Below are 16,644 nucleotides of genomic sequence, written 5' to 3'. Positions count from 1 at the left end.
CACAAGGAATAATTTTACATAGACCAATGAGACAGCACCTTTACGATGTTTGTACTAACACTAACATACACAGAAACAAGCAAGTATATATAACACAAGTGAATTCAGACTCACATTCATTTCTAATGGCTGAAAATGGCCAATTAAGTTGTAACAGTCACAAAATCCCAAATCAGTGTTCTTCAGTGACCTTTTATTGGGATGCCAACAACCTAATTTAACATCACCATCTATAATTTGAGTAGAAAATATATTTTGGGGGCATCTGCATTCCTGTTCAACTGCACTTAGAAGGAAGGCCACAAATTTTGATATATGTGAATCTTCAGGGATTGAAAATGGCACAAATCTGAGATTTGCTCTTTTTGCTGCGTGGAAAGGGGGGTGGGGTAAGTACCCAGAGAAAATAAGATCTTGAAATACATTAAAATATTGTAGTACCCATGTTCTACCATTGGAGGAAAGTGTACTATTTTACCAGGGCCTTGTTCTGACTCCACAAACTCAGTACATGCAACATTTTGACATCAGAAGGGCCACTGAGAAACATCATCAAGGACTGAAATATTTAATAATATCAGGTCATGGGCAGCACTTCCACAAAATATTTTGCACTCCTGGGATCTTATTACACCAGGGGCTCAATTTTAACTCCCGGGCAGGAACACAGCAAAGCGAGTGACATGCCCATCCGGGAACGGGAGCAGGCAGGCTCGACCGATTTCAATGGTCGAGCCTTATTAGCATGCAACTTACCAACAAAAACGGCAGGGAAGTCGGCGGGAAGCAGCAGCTCCACTGTTAAAATTGGGTGGCAGGAAGCCATCGCCTAGGATCCAGGAGAACGATCCCCGGCACAAGCTAGTGGGGCAGTGGGGCATGGCAGAGGAATCACGGTCCAGGGCCGGAGAGAGCCTGGGACAGGGGAGGCCCAGGACTTCTTGCTCCCCCTGGCCCACAAGGAACCAAATTCAATTTTAAAAATTTACCTTGCTGGATCTCTTCTGGCACTGACTGCTGTTCCTGGCAGGTTTGGCCTGGCGGAGAAGCAGTCACTGCTTCCCCGCTCAAGTCTCAGGTTAAAATAGCAAAATCTGTATATTTAAAGATGATCCTATTGGCTTAGGGCGGGTGTCCTTGCTGCCTGCAATTTAAAATTGCCGTTGGCCAGATCGGGGCAGGAAAGGAGTGGGCAAGTCCGCCACTCCATTTTAACTGCCCTCCCCGCCTGGTTTGCGCCAAGCCCAGGTGTCTATTTTAGCATTTGCTTTCAATTCATGGCAAAAACAAATATTACTGGTCTCTTTGTAATATAGACTTAAGAAAAGTCAAGATGTGGAAATTTGGCTCAGTAAAGCTCATCTACTACAGGGATCCTCAATCACTTCATCTAGTCTGTTTGTGTCAGAAACAGTCTCTTTCAAATTGTCATTGAGACATCAAGAACAGCTTTGACTGGTGGTCCACTCACCAAAAATGTGAGAGCCTGGGGTCCTCAGTCCGAGTGGACCGTTAAATCAGTATTAAATTAATACTGATTTAATATAAATGATTAATGCTCATGAAACTTGCCTTTTCTACTTTCAGCAAGCATTTCTCCACAACCTCAGACAAAAGGATTTATCTTGCTTTATCAGCATCTAATATACTTGTAATAATGCTTCCATTGCTGTTTCCTAGCAGGTCATTGCACAGGTCATCACAGCATTTACAAATAACTTCTAGCATCTCACATGCAACAAGTGCCATTTCTCCTACTAAAAGAAACACTTGCATTTCTCATACCTCAGAAATTTCTCAAAAGGCTTCACATACAATGAACTACTTTGAAGATCAGTGACTGTTGTTACATAGGCAAACGTGACAACTAACTTATTAACTAATTTATGCATGGCAATCACCCACAAATATCAATGAGATGAGTAAGATCCTGCAATGGTGTGATGTGAGATACATTCATAGCCAAATACAAGGAACAAAATCCAGCTCCATGACAGCATCCTTATACCATCGAACACAAGAGCACACAAACTGCTCCTTTAGCAGCAGGCTTGCATTAGAAATGTATTAAAATTTACTTATCCACATACCAACTGACTTATGTTGGGGAAGGAAAGGAAAAGCAAAACAAAAAGACTTGTATTTATATAGCGCCTTTCTGGACATCCCAAAGCACTTTACAGCCAAAGACGTACTTTTGAAGTGTAGTAACTGTTGTAATGTAGGGAAATCCTGCAGCCAATTTGCGAACAGCAAGGTACATCAATCAGCAATGAGATACATGACCAGATAATCTTTTTTTAGTGATGTTGGTTGAGGGCTAAATATTGACCAGGACACCGGAAGAATATGCTCTTCTTCAAATTGTGCCATGGGATCTTTTACATCCACGAAAGGGCAGATGGAGCCTCGGTTTAACATCTCATCCAAAAGATGGCACCTCACACAGTGCAACACTCCCTCAGTACTGCACTGAAGTGTCAGCCTGGGTTATATGCTCGAGTAGAAGCCATGACTGAGGACGACACCTTTCCAAATTTCAGAGTGAAAGGGGCTTTGTTATATTTATGTAACTTTTACAAATAGCCCCATAAATTTAAAAGAAAAATTCCCAAATTTGAGAGCTTTGCCCACCATTTCCCCTAGATTAGACAGCCTTAAACTGTCAAGTCAGTATCTTCCAAGTGACTAGCATTTAAATTGACTTGTTCCAATTTTTAAAAAAATAATTATTCTGACCACACTCTGCTCACCTTTCTCATACCTTCATTGCATCTATCACTGATTTTAAAACTAGATTTAAATTTACTCACTTCATGTTGTGCTGGCAAACCTCTCCCAGCCATGCTCCGACTTGGCCTCTCTATGCTTTCCTTTTACTGGATAACTGGTTGGGAGGTAGGAGACAGAGAGTAAGGATAAAAGGTTCATTCTCTGATTGCAGGGATGTGACAAGTGGTGTTCCCCAGGGATCTGTACTGAGGCGTCAGCTTTTCACCATTTATATAAATGACTTGGATGAAAGAATAGAGCGTTCTTTATCCAAGTTTGCAGATGACACTAAGTTAGGAGGCACAGTAAGTTGTGTGGATGGGAGCAGGAAGTTACAAAGGGACATAGACGGACTAAGTGAGTGGGCAAAACTATAGCAGATGGAGTTCAATGTTGGGATGTGAGAGGTTATCCACTTTGGATCCAAGAAAGGACAAATCGGAATATTTTCATAGTCAAAGAGCAAAAGGATTTGGTTGTCCATGTACACAAATCACTAAAAGCTAGTGCACAGGTACAAATATTAATTTTTAAAAATGATTAATGGGATGTTGGTCTTTATCTCAAAGGAGTTGGAATACAACACTGAGGAAGTGATGTTGCAGTCTTAGAGCCTTGGTCAGACCCCATCTGGAGTACTGTGTTCAGTTTTCAGCACAGAGCCTCAGGAAAGATATATTATCCTTGGAAGGGGTACAGTGCAGGTTCACCAGTATGATACGTAGGCTTAAAGGGTTAAATTATGACAGCAGGTTGCATAAACTTGAACTGTATTCACTTGAGTTTAGACGGTCGAGGGGTGATCTAATTGAGGTGTTTAAAATGATAAATGGATTAGATAGGGTAGATACAGAGAAACTATTTCCTCTGGTGAAGGAATCGAGAACAAGAAAGCACAATCTTGTTATTAGAATTTGGTCATTTAGGAGTGAAATCAGGAAGCACTTTTTCACACACGATAGTGGAAATCTAGAACTCATTCCCCCAAAAGACTGCGGATGCTGGGTCAATTGAAATTTTGAAGACCAAGATTGATAGATTTGTGTTAGGTAACAGTGTTAAAGGGACATGGAGCAGAGGCAGGTAAACGGAGTTGAGGTACAGATCAGCCGTGATCTAATTGAATAATGGAACATTCGTTAGAAACGATAATCCGGGGCAGAATCAACAGTCACTTGGACGAGTGTGGATTGATTAGGGAAAACCAGCACGGATTTGTTAAAGGCAGATCGTGTTTAACTAACCTGATAACGTTTTTTGATGAGGTAACAGAGAGGGTAGATGAGGGCAATGCAGTTGGTGTGGTGTATGTGGACTTTCAAAAGGCGTTTGATAAAGTGCCGCATGGTAGGCTTATCACCAAGATTGCGGCCCATGGAATAAAGGGGGCAGTAGCAACATGGATACAGAATTGGCTAAGGGACAGGAAACAGAGTAGTGGTGAACGGTTGTTTTTCTGACTGGAGGGAGGACTGGTGTTCCCCAGGGGTCGGTGCTGGGACCACTGCCTTTCTTGATATATATTAATGACTTGGACTTGGGTGTACAGGGCACAATTTCAAAATTTGCAGATGACAAAACTTGGAAGGGTAGTGAGGAGGATAGTGATAGACTTCAAGAGGTTTATAGATAGGCTGGTGGCATGGGCGTACGCATGGCAGGCAAAATATACTAGAGGGCACAACTCTAAAAGGAGTGCAGGAACAGAGAGATCTGGGGGTATATGTGCACAAATTGTTGAAGGTGGCAGGGCAGGTTGAGAAAGCAGTTAAAAAAGCATACGGGATTCTGGGCTTTATAAATAGAGGCATAGAGTAAAAAGTATGGAAGTTATGATGAACCTTTATAAAACACTAGTTCGGCCACAGTATTGTCTATTGAGTATTGTGACCAGTTTTGGGCACCGCACTTTAGGAAAGATGTGAAGGCCTTAGAGAGAGTGCAGAAGAGATTTAGCAGAATGATCCCAGGGATGTGAGGCTTTAGTTACGTGGATAGACTGGAGAAACTGGGGTTGTTCTCCTTGGAACAGAGGCGGTTGCGAAGAGATTTGATAGAGGTATTCAAAATCATGAAGGGTCTAGACAGAGTAGATAGAGAGAAACTGTTCCCATTGGCGGAAGGGTCAAGAACCAGAGGACATAGATTTAACGCGAATGGCAAAAGAACCAAAGGAGACATGAGGAAAAACTTTTTTACACAGCAAGTGGTTAGGATCTGGAATGCACTACCCGAGAGGGTGGTGGGGACAGATTCATTCATGACCTTCAAAAGGAAACTGGATAAGTACTTGAAAGGAAAAAATTTTCAAGGCTACAGGGATAGGGCGGGGGAGTGGGACTAACTGAATTGCTCTTGCATAGAGCTGGCGCAGACTCGACGGGCCGAGTGGCCTCCTTCCGTGCTGTAACCTTTCTATGATTCTAACAAGCTTGAGGGATTGAATGGCCTACCCCTGTTCCTATGTTTAAACTCCAGCTCCACTTGCTGTAATCCCTTGCTGTTCTTTACTCATCCACTCTTGGTCCTGGCTCCAGCCTATTTTTTACTGTTTTTTTTTCTTCCCTTGCTAAACCCAAGCACACATCTGCATGCAACCAGACCATGCTGCTGTACCCTGTCATACTATTTTCAGACAAATCTGAAGCACTAGTTTATCCTACCGTATGATGACCTGTGCTATACTCCACTCCAGTTTTGCACTTCCAGCCTGACCAAGTTAACGGCACCAAATCTCACACTGTCTGGATTTTAATATCCCATGGTCCAGATGTAGGCTGTGATTTCAGTAGCCTAGCTGTAGTAGATGAACTCTTTCATCATGGCATCTAATGTATTGTAAACTCTGTCAACTTGGATGGTAGATTATTCAGACGTTTACCACTTTTATCCCTGATACCTGTTCTAAATTTACCTTTCAATCATTTATGTCCTTTGGTCCTATTTTCCTGGTTTACTTTGAAGTAATAATCTGGGATTACCTTTTCTATACTACTTAATATTTCACATATACTTTGATGAGGTCCCCCCCTCCCCCACCTTAACTGCTTTCTTTCTAAACTACAAAGCTTAAGCTTCTTCCTCACAACTCATTCCCTTTACATTTGGAATCAGTCCTGTTGCCCTGAAGTTCTACAATTATTTAACCATAAAATTTGCTACAGATTTCTTTGTATCATTGGCAGTACAGCAGAATATGTATTTATCCAAAGAAATTCAATAAATATTAAATATGAAGAGATACTCCCTAAATTGCAATTTTATCACTCTTTGCCCGACCAAACATGTTGCCAAACATGTCCTGTAGTGCTAATTATAAAGATTTTCCACTTTGACAGTGGCTTTGGAGAAGGTAGTGCACTCACAGCTGAACAGTTGTCAGGCCAAGTGACCAAAAGAAAGGGTTAAAAATGACAAGGTGAAGTGGAGAAATGTACCCCAAAATACCCCATAAAAGTAAACTTTCAAACATCAAAATTCACAGCTATTTAATTATATTTATCATAAGCTATTTATGATCAATTCACAATGGTTTTTAATTAAAACAGTTAAACAATTAAAACCAAATAGTTTCAAGGCCCCCAAGGAGGGTTGTGAATCTTTGGAATTATCTACCCCAGAGAGCTGTGGATGCTCAGTCGTTGAGTATATTCAAGGCTGAGATCGATGGATATTTGGACACTAAGGGAATCAAGGGATATGGGGATAGGGTGGGAAAGTGGAGTTGAAGTAGATGATCAGCCATGATCTTACTGACTGGCAGAGCAGGCTCAAGGGGCCACATGGCCCAGTCCTGCTCCTAGTTCTTATGTTCTTGGGTAATCAAGCTAAAAAGGCTCGCAAGTACAGGAATCTCCTTATTTCCATACAAGATAAAAGAAACCAAATCATTGCCATCTCTAGTTGGTTGGGTCTTATTTATATTACTACGCTGCTTTTGAAAGCAGTTCTACAGACTCTCAGTTTTGCCCTCCTGCTTCATCAGTAGTAAGAAAAAAGTGGCAACCCAAAAACATAACTATTAACAGCCTGACTGCCTCAAGCCCTCCTATCTGTATCTCAGCTGTGCTGAATTTTGGAAAAGTGACCGGCATTATGACTCTTCTGTATTGTGTAAAACTGTCCTTAAAAATGCTGCAAAAAGTCATAATGTTGCATCCATTCTCAACAGTTGATGTATTTGTATGTTTTAAAATACCTGTTCTTTAGCATTTTAGCTTAAAAATTTAAAGCAGAAACAGCTGAAACTGCAGCTAATTACTGAGGTAATAAAACCTTCCTATGGAGATTCCTGTTAAATGATTGAGTAATTAAAACCCCTCCCACAAATGATTCCTAAAGTTTTTACACATTTGCTGTAAATGTAGTTTTCTGCAAACATCCATTTACAGAATTCTGGCTTAAAATTTAGATATTGGGTGACTTCAAACTGCCCAGAGAGTCATCGGATCTTGGAAACTATGCTGCAGGGTAGGAAAACAGATTCCTCTGCCTGTTGTGTGATTTCCTAAAGTCGAGCAGCTTGAGAGCGATTCCCAGGCTGGTTTCAAGTTGCAGCCCTCACTGTTTACAAGGAAGCCGCTCCAGGATTCTCCCTTGGCAATGACATTACCAGAATGATGTAGCATGGAAAGAAAATCAACTTGAGGGCCTTCATGCCAGTAAAAAATTGACATTCTATTTTAAACAAAAGTCAATCAAAATTTTCTAGAATCTATATTTTCTTCTGTAAAAAGGGAAGCACTGTTAACAAAAAATATTGCCCAAGACTTTCCTTCCCGTAAAAGTAAGCTGTTCATCTTATTTTTCTTGCTAACATTCAGAAAATAACTCTTTGAAACCATAGCAAATTTAATTTTTCTTTTGGAAGGCATCAAAATAAAAATGATTTCACAAGTCCTAATTTTGCCTCATGCAGTCAGTCCTGGCATAACAGAATTAAGCCTTGTTACATATTCCTTTTATTCCCCCATCCCAATCTAACACATATAAACCAGATCCTACTACATATTCTGTACACATCAGAAAACGATTTAACATATTCACGGGCAGTACGTTAATTCCGAAAATCTCGCCAAAACCAACGAACAGGCAATCACACTCGTCGGCCCAGTAGAGAGTAAGATCGATCAGAGATTCAGAGAAACACAATGGGCCATAATTTACTGTGGCAGGGCATCTAATGGCATCTGGTGTTAGTTAAACTTGCCCTTGCACGTTTAGGTTTTAAACTTTTTGCATGGCAAGTTGCTGAAAGGGCGGGGCCATAACATCGCAGCGAGGGAAACAGGGCATCTGGGATCTGAGTAAACAGAACAAGCAATTGCGTATCTCCTTAACCAGATTGAAGGATTGTGAAATAAACAGCAAAAGGACAGAGAAGGAAGTGCAAGTCAAAATGAGTGAATTCAATATCAAATCAGGTGCAGAAAGAGAAATAAAGAGAGGGAAAGAAAGATTGGATTAAGAGAGAGAGAAAAAAAGACAAAGGAAAAGTTAAAGAAATAATTTTAAATTTTACATTTTTAAAATCTCCAACAATTAAAAGCTGATGGAATGAGACTCCACACTTGTAATAGTTAATTTCAATGCCAGAGAGGTTGATGGGCAGTAATTAACACATCACATCGTTAAAAGGGTACTTGGACTGAAATGAAGACGACTCGACTTTCTGTGGCGCTTTAGTTCGCGTCTACAGTGCAAATGCAGGAACTTCACGCTGTTTAATGCATTTCAATGGCAACGCAGATGGCTAGGTGCCATTTTTGCAAAGCTAACAGCGGAGCAGCGCATCTCGGACAGCAACTTTTGGATTTCCACGTTTAACCGCGCATCCGCCCCTCTCCTGAAGTTGCTGTAGCATTTGCGCATAAATAATGGCGAGCACAATTAGCCTCACCATTATTTTGACAGCAAATTATGGTCCATTAGGTTCTCCAACAAAATAATACAACTGACCCTAATATTTCCCTTTCAATCAAAATGAATGAGATAAACTTTCCTTTTCACTCACCTTCACTTCAACACACTGGCCCCATTTTCTTTCCAGAAAAACCCTGAGGCAGCTAGCCCAAATAGTTCCGTGGCGACCGGTGAGCGACAAGCACAAGCAGATCAACCCGATTAAGATGACACCTGAGGCCCAACTTTCGGCGAGCTTCTGGTTTCTAGCACGACTGGGCATGCACCGATCATTTCAGGCCCGAAAACAGGCCAAAACTGATTTCTACCCTAAGGGAAGCTGCATTAGTTTGTGTGCATTACTCAGAATATACATACAGGAGCCAAATATCCACATCCTGGTATAAACTCAAGGTTCTGGTTTAGAAACAAAACTTGTGCACATATGAAAAGGGGCCAGTAAAAGAAAAATGCCCAGCAACTGCCTTTACAACATAGTTCATATAAAAAAAACTCTCTCATAACAGCTCGAGAAGAATTTTTTTTAAATTTGCAGTGAAACCGTTACCTAAATCATTGTTTGCTTCGCAGCTAAGGTCAATAGTGTGTGCTGCAACATTATGCAACAAGCAAGCTGAATCATTCAGAAACCTCTTTTGCAATGCAGAGCATTTTGCTGAGCTGTTTGATGTTCAGGAGTGTTATTGTAACATCTGGTGTATAACTCTATATGTGAGTTGATACCAATTTTCCCTCCTATTTTTGAAAAGTTATGCCCCTCTCGTACCATTTTAGGTCTCTATGCAACATGTACAGTTTCACTGCAAAGGGGGGGGAAGGCAGGCAGTCGACTCAGGCCCTTGTTGATGTCATTTTGATCTCTTGAAGGTGTTCAAAAGTAATAAGCAGCTACCTCATCCTTCAATTTTCCTTTCTTCCTTATGGGAAAGCATATTTCCTCCATTTAACACGTTCTAAGAGCCTAGAGATCAAGAATTCAATACGTGGAATCACTTTTAAAAATGTATCTTAGCATTCTGTGGTGGCCTCCGGACCACTCTCAAAAGGGAGTGGTATTACTTCCCCAAATGAAAGAAGTCAATATAATTCAAAGGCTAGCTATGCCATTACATTTAAAGAAACTACAGCAGAATCTTTTACTTTGTTAAAGAGTAACAGTGATTTATAACATTTCATCAACATTTCTTTTTCTAATACTCACTCCCTCACCTGAAGGCAGACTCATATTACCGTACAATTTCATGATCAACCACCCCTCAGGTACCTTCTCCAATGGGTCATTCTTTATCTATGAGTGCAAAAGACAAGGCTGAAGCATTTGCAACCATCTTCAGCCAAAAGTGCCGAGTGGATGATCCATCTCGGCCTCCTCCCGATATCCCCACCATCACAGAAGCCAGTCTTCAACAAATTCAATTCACTCCACCTGATATCAAGAAATGGCTGAGTGCACTGGATACAACAAAGGCTATGGGCCCCGACAACATCCCGGCTGTGGTGCTGAAGATTTGTGCTCCAGAACCAGCCGCGCCTCTAGCCAAACTGCTCCAGTACAGCTGCAACACTGGCATCTACCTGACAATGTGGAAAATTGCCCAGGTATGTCCTGTCCACAAAAAGCAGGACAAATCCAATCCGGCCAATTATTGCCCCATCAGTCTACTCTCAATCATTAGCAAAGTGATGTAAGGTGTCATCGACAGTGCTATCAAGCGGCACTTACTCACCAATAACCTACTCACTGATGCTCAGTTTGGGTTCCGCCAGGAACACTCGGCTCCAGACCTCATTACAGCCTTGGTCCAAACATGGACAAAAGAGCTGAATTCCACAGGTGAGGTGAGAGTGACTGCCCTTGACATCAAGGCAGCATTTGACCGAGTGTGGCACCAAGGAGCCCTAGTAAAATTGAAGTCAATGGGAATCAGGGGGAAAACTCTCCAGTGGCTGGAGTCACACCTAGCACAAAGGAAGATGGTACTGGTTGTAGGAGGCCAATCACCTCAGCCCCATTACAATGCTGCAGGAGTTCCTCAGGGCAGTATCCTAGGCCCAACCATCTTCAGCTGCTTCATCAGTGACCTTCCATCCATCACATGGTCAGAAATGGGGATGTTCGGTGATGATTGCACAGTGTTCAGTTCCATTTACAACCACTCAGATAATGAAGCAATCTGTGCTCGCATGCAGCAAGACCTGGACAACATCCAGGCTTGGGCTCATAAGTGGCAATTAACATTCGCACCAGACAAGTGCCAGGCAATGACCATCTCCAACAAGAGAGTGTCTAACCACCTCCCCTTGACATTCAACGGCATTACCATCACCGAATCCCCCACCATCAACATCCTGGGGGTCACCATTGACCAGAAACTTAACTGGACCAGCCATATAAATACTGTGGCTACAAGAGCAGGTCAGAGGCTGGGTATTCTGCGGCGAGTGACTCACCTCCTGACTCCCCAAAGCCTTTCCACCATCTACAAGGCACAAGTTAGGAGTGTGATGGAATACTCTCCACTTGCCTGGATGAGTGCAGCTCCAACAACACTCAAGAAGCTCAACACCATCCAGGTCAAAGCAGACTGCTTGATTGGCACCCCATCCACCACCCTAAACATTCACACCCTTCACCACCGGCACACCATGGCTGCAGTGTGTACCATCTACAGGATGCACTGCAGCAGCTCGCCAAGGCTTCTTCGACAGCACCTCCCAACCTTACGACCTCTACCACCTAGAAGGACAAGGGCAGCAGGCACATGGGAACAACACCACCTGCACGTTCCCCTCCAAGTCACACACCATTTCGACATGGAAATATATCACCGTTCCTTCATCGTCGCTGGGTCAAAATCCTGGAACTCCCTACCTAACAGCACTTTCGGAGAACCTTCACCACACGGACTGCAGCGGTTCAAGAAGGCGGCTCACCACCACCTTCACGTGGCAATTAGGGACGGGCAATAAATGCTGGCCTTGCCAGCGACATCCGCATCCCATGAACAAATACATTTATTTGTGAGCCGAAGCAGTAACTGTCAGTCCGGCTATTTGATCATGTGGGATATCACAGCTGATCCTTATCTTGCCCTTGTCCAACATCCACACACAAGTACTTCACAGGAGTATGTGCACTGTGATTAGGAGGACGAAGCATGGCAGATTTTATGTCCTTTTTCAGCCTGGAGACACTGACGCTAACTAGAGCGCACTAACCATTACTAGTTGAATCAGCTATGTTTGCATGGATTCGGAATCAAATCTAGAGCCTTCCTGGTCTGTATGTCTCAGTATGAGGGTACGGTAGCATAGTGGTTATGTTACTGGACTAGTAATCCAGAGGCCTGGACTAAAATCCAGAGTCATCAGTTCAAATCCCGCCACGGCAGCTGGCGAATTTAAATTCAATTAATTAAATAAAAATCTGGAATTAAAATACTAGTATCAGTAATGATGGCCATGAAACTACCGGATTGTCGTAAAAAACCCATCTGGTTCACTAATGTCCTTTAGGGAAGGAAACCTGCCGTCCTTACCTGGTCTGGCCTATATGTGACTCCAGACCCACAGCAATGTGGTTGATTCTTAATTGCCCTCTGAAATGGCTTAGCAAGCCACTCAGTTGTAAAATCTCGCTACGAAAAGTCATAACAATAAAACCGGACGGACCACCCGGCATCGGACCACTAGGCACCGGACACAACAACGGCAAAACACCAAGCCCAGTCGACCCTGCAAGGTCCTCCTTACTAACATCTGGGGACTTGTGCCAAAATTGGGACAGCTGTCCCACAGTCTAGTCAAGCAACAGCCTGACCTAGCCATACTTACAGAATCATAACTTTCAGCCAACGTCCCAGACTCTTCCATCACCATCCCTGGGTATGTCCTGTCCCACTGGCAGGACAGACCCACCAGAGGTGGCGGTACAGTGATATACAGTCAGGAGGGAGTAGCCCTGAGAGTCCTCAACATTGACTCTGGACCCCATGAAATCTCATGGCATCAGGTCAAACATGGGCAAGGAAACCTCCTGCTGATTACCACCTACCGTCCTCCCTCAGCTGATGAATCAGTCCTCCTCCATGTTGAGCACCACTTGGAGGAAGCACTGAGCACAAAATGTACTCTGGGTGGGGGACTTCAATGTCCATCACCAAGAGTGGCTCGGCAGCACCACTACTGACCGAGCTGGCCGAATCCTGAAGGACATAGCTGCTAGACTGGGCCTGCGGCAGGTGGTGAGCGAACCAACACGAGGGAAAAACTTACTTGACCTCGTCCTCACCAATCTACCTGTCGCAAATGCATCTGTCCATGACAGTATTGGTAGGAGTGACCACCGCACAGTCCTCGTGGAGATGAAGTCCCGTCTTCGCACTGAGGACACCATCCAACGTGTTGTGTGGCACTGCCACCGTGCTAAATGGGATAGATTCAGAACGGATCTAGCAGCTCAAAACTGGGCATCCATGAGGCGCTGTGGGCCATTAGCAGCAGCAGAATTGTATTCCAGCACAATCTGTAACCTCATGGCCCGGCATATTCCTCACTCTACCATTACCAACAAGCCAGGGGATCAACCCTGGTTCAATGAGGAGTGTAGAAGAGCATGCCAGGAGCAGCACCAGGCATACCTAAAAATGAGGTGCCAACCTGGTGAAGCTACAACTCAGGACTACATGCATGCTAAACAGCGGAAGCAACATGCTATCGACAGAGCTAAGCGAATCCACAACCAACGGATCAGATCAAAGCTCTGCAGTCCTGCCACATCCAGTCGTGAATGGTGGTGGACAATTAAACAACTAACGGGAGGAGGAGGCTCTGCAAACATCCCCATCCTCAATGATGGCAGAGTCCAGCACGTGAGTGCAAAAGACAAGGCTGAAGCGTTTGCAACCATCTTCAGCCAGAAGTGCCGAGTGGATGATCCATCTTGGCCTCCTCCCGATATCCCCACCATCACAGAAGCCAGTCTTCAGCCAATTCGATTCACTCCACGTGATATCAAGAAACGGCTGAGTGCACTGGATACAGCAAAGGCTATGGGCCCCGACAACATCCCAGCTGTAGTGCTGAAGACTTGTGCTCCAGAACTAGCTGCGCCTCTAGCCAAGCTGTTCCAGTACAGCTACAACACTGGCATCTACCCGACAATGTGGAAAATTGCCCAGGTATGTCCTGTCCACAAAAAGCAGGACAAATCCAATCCGGCCAACTACCGCCCCATCAGTCTACTCTCAATCATCAGCAAAGTGATGGAAGGTGTCGTCGACAGTGCTATCAAGCGGCACTTACTCACCAATAACCTACTCACTGATGCTCAGTTTGGGTTCTGCCAGGACCACTCGGCTCCAGACCTCATTACAGCGTTGGTCCAAACATGGACAAAAGAGCTGAATTCCAGAGGTGAGGTGAGAGTGACTGCCCTTGACATCAAGGCAGCATTTGACCGAGTGTGGCACCAAGGAGCCCTAGTAAAATTGAAGTCAATGGGAATCAGGGGGAAAACTCTCCAGTGGCTGGAGTCATACCTAGCACAAAGGAAGATGGTAGTGGTTGTTGGAGGCCAATCATCTCAGCCCCAGGACATTGCTGCAGGAGTTCCTCAGGGCAGTGTCCTAGGCCCAACCATCTTCAGCTGCTTCATCAATGACCTTCCCTCCATCATAAGGTCAGAAATGGGGATGTTCGCTGATGACTGCACAGTGTTCAGTTCCATTCGCAACCCCTCAAATAATGAAGCAGTCCGAGCCCGCATGCAGCAAGACCTGGACAACATCCAGGCTTGGGCTCACAAGTGGCAAGTAACATTCGCGCCAGATAAGTGCCAGGCAATGACCATCTCCAACAAGAGAGAGTCTAACCACCTCCCCTTGACATTCAACGGCATTACCATCGCCGAATCCCCCACCATCAACATCCTGGGGGTCACCATTGACCAGAAACTTAACTGGACCAGCCATATAAATACTGTGGCTACAAGAGCAGGTCAGAGGCTGGGTATTCTGCGGCGAGTGACTCACCTCCTGACTCCCCAAAGCCTTTCCACCATCTACAAGGCACAAGTCAGGAGTGTGATGGAATACTCCCCACTTGCCTGGATGAGTGCAGCTCCAACAACACTCAAGAAGCTCGACACCATCCAAGATAAAGCAGCCCGCTTGATTGGCACCCCATCCACCACCCTGAACATTCACTCCCTTCACCACCGGCGCACCGTGGCTGCAGTGTGCACTATCCACAGGATGCACTGCAGCAACTCGCCAAGGCTTCTCCGACAGCACCTCCCAAACCCGCGACCTCTACCACCTAGAAGGACAAGAGCAGCAGGCACATGGGAACAACACCACCTGCACGTTCCCCTCCAAGTCACACACCATCCCGACTTGGAAATATATCGCCGTTCCTTCATTGTCGCTGGGTCAAAATCCTGGAACTCCCTTCCTAACAGCACTGTGGGAGAACCGTCACCACACGGACTGCAGCGGTTCAAGAAGGCGGCTCACCACCACCTTCTCAAGGGCAATTAGGGATGGGCAATAAATGCTGGCCTCGCCAGCGACGCCCACATCCCGTGAACGAATTTTAAAAAAAAGTACCATATGTCAAAGTGCACCTACCCCTTCAACCATTGGGGAAGCCTTTGCTAACAAATTTATCTAGCTTAAATTGAATAGATTGGAGAATTGACCATAAATGTATATTTGGCAACTAAATAGTGAAGAAGTTTGCCTTTCCCATCACATTAATTTATTAAAGTGAATGCTAGTTTAAAAAAAATGTCAATACAATTCTTTCATTCTCAATTAGGTGTCAACCTTGGCTCAGTGGTAGCGCACTCACCTCTGAGTCACAGAATTGCGGGTTCAAGCCACACACCAGGGGCTTTGGCTCATAATTCAGGCTGACAGCTCAGTGCAGTACTGAGGGCATGCTGCACTGTTGAAGGTGCCATCTTTCGGATGAGATGTTAAATTGAGGCCCTGTCTGTCCTCTTCTGTGGACGTAAAAAATCCCATACCACTATTCGAAAAATAGTCCTGGCCAATATTTATCCCTCAACCAACGTCACTAAAACAGATGGTCTGGTCATTATCTCATTGCTGTTTGTGGGACCTTGATGTGCACAAATTGGCTGCCGCGATTCCCTACATTACAACAGTGACTACACATCAAAAGTACTTATTGGTTGTAAAGTACTTTGGGACATCTTGAGATCATGAAAGGTATTATAAAAATGTCTCTTCCTTTCAATGTTGTCAATTACCTTAGAATACTTTTTATTTATTTTGACTATATTTAAAAAACGCTTTTTTTCATTCTCGCTACTTTGCAACAACTCTTCGAGACAGACTACCTCCTCCCTCAAATTAAAAGTTACTTCATTCATCTTTCTCCACTGTATACATGCTGCCTGCCAATTAAACAGCAATCACCAATGGAATTGGATACCCTGATGAGTCCTTGACCCATTCACTTGCTGCTTCCAGGTAAAGCTTTATAAAGGAGCAACAAGATGTTGAGAACAGTTAACAACGAGGCGAGGAAGTAAGCAAAAACTACATTAAAAAAGACATTAATCCTACACTGGTATATGCTGCAAAATGCCTGATAACACTACACTGCTTCAGGACACAGAATGATAAGCCTGCAACGACAGAAAACGTAAGTGATAACCATAGTTTTTTCATAAAGGTGCACAATCCCACAGTTGTTAAAGCCAATATACTTCTGACAGGCAATAAGCCCCAACCTTGACAACATCTGTGTAGATTAACTCGGCTCATTAATTAGGATTAGCCTCACTATCAAATTGCTCCAGAGTTGTCTTGGTCAACTGACTGGTTTGGTATGGTGATGATGGTATTTTTCCAACAGCTGTAATTCCTTGATCAACCACTACATAACAAGTGTGCAATCCTACCTCATGCAATAGCTTCC

General features: G+C 44.0%; 1 protein-coding gene across 4 annotated transcripts in view; it reads right to left on the bottom strand.

The window, feature by feature from the left end:
• Positions 1-16,644, bottom strand: part of kcnab2a (potassium voltage-gated channel subfamily A regulatory beta subunit 2a) — a 274,196-nt gene that overhangs the window by 236,021 nt on the left and 21,531 nt on the right. The window contains exon 1 of one of the 4 annotated variants that reach the window (XM_067970203.1): positions 8,786-8,928. The exons of the other annotated variants lie outside the window; for them this stretch is intronic. The gene's annotated coding sequence lies outside the window, so the exon portion shown is untranslated. Of the gene's footprint in view, positions 1-8,785; positions 8,929-16,644 lie in introns of those variants that run through there. 4 annotated transcript variants of the gene reach the window in all.

The sequence above is a fragment of the Heptranchias perlo genome, chromosome 32 (assembly GCF_035084215.1).
Source record: "Heptranchias perlo isolate sHepPer1 chromosome 32, sHepPer1.hap1, whole genome shotgun sequence".
NCBI classification, from domain to species: domain Eukaryota; kingdom Metazoa; phylum Chordata; class Chondrichthyes; order Hexanchiformes; family Hexanchidae; genus Heptranchias; species Heptranchias perlo.
The sequence above is the reverse complement of the archived record's forward strand: the minus strand, read 5'-3'. Positions and strand labels throughout refer to the sequence as shown.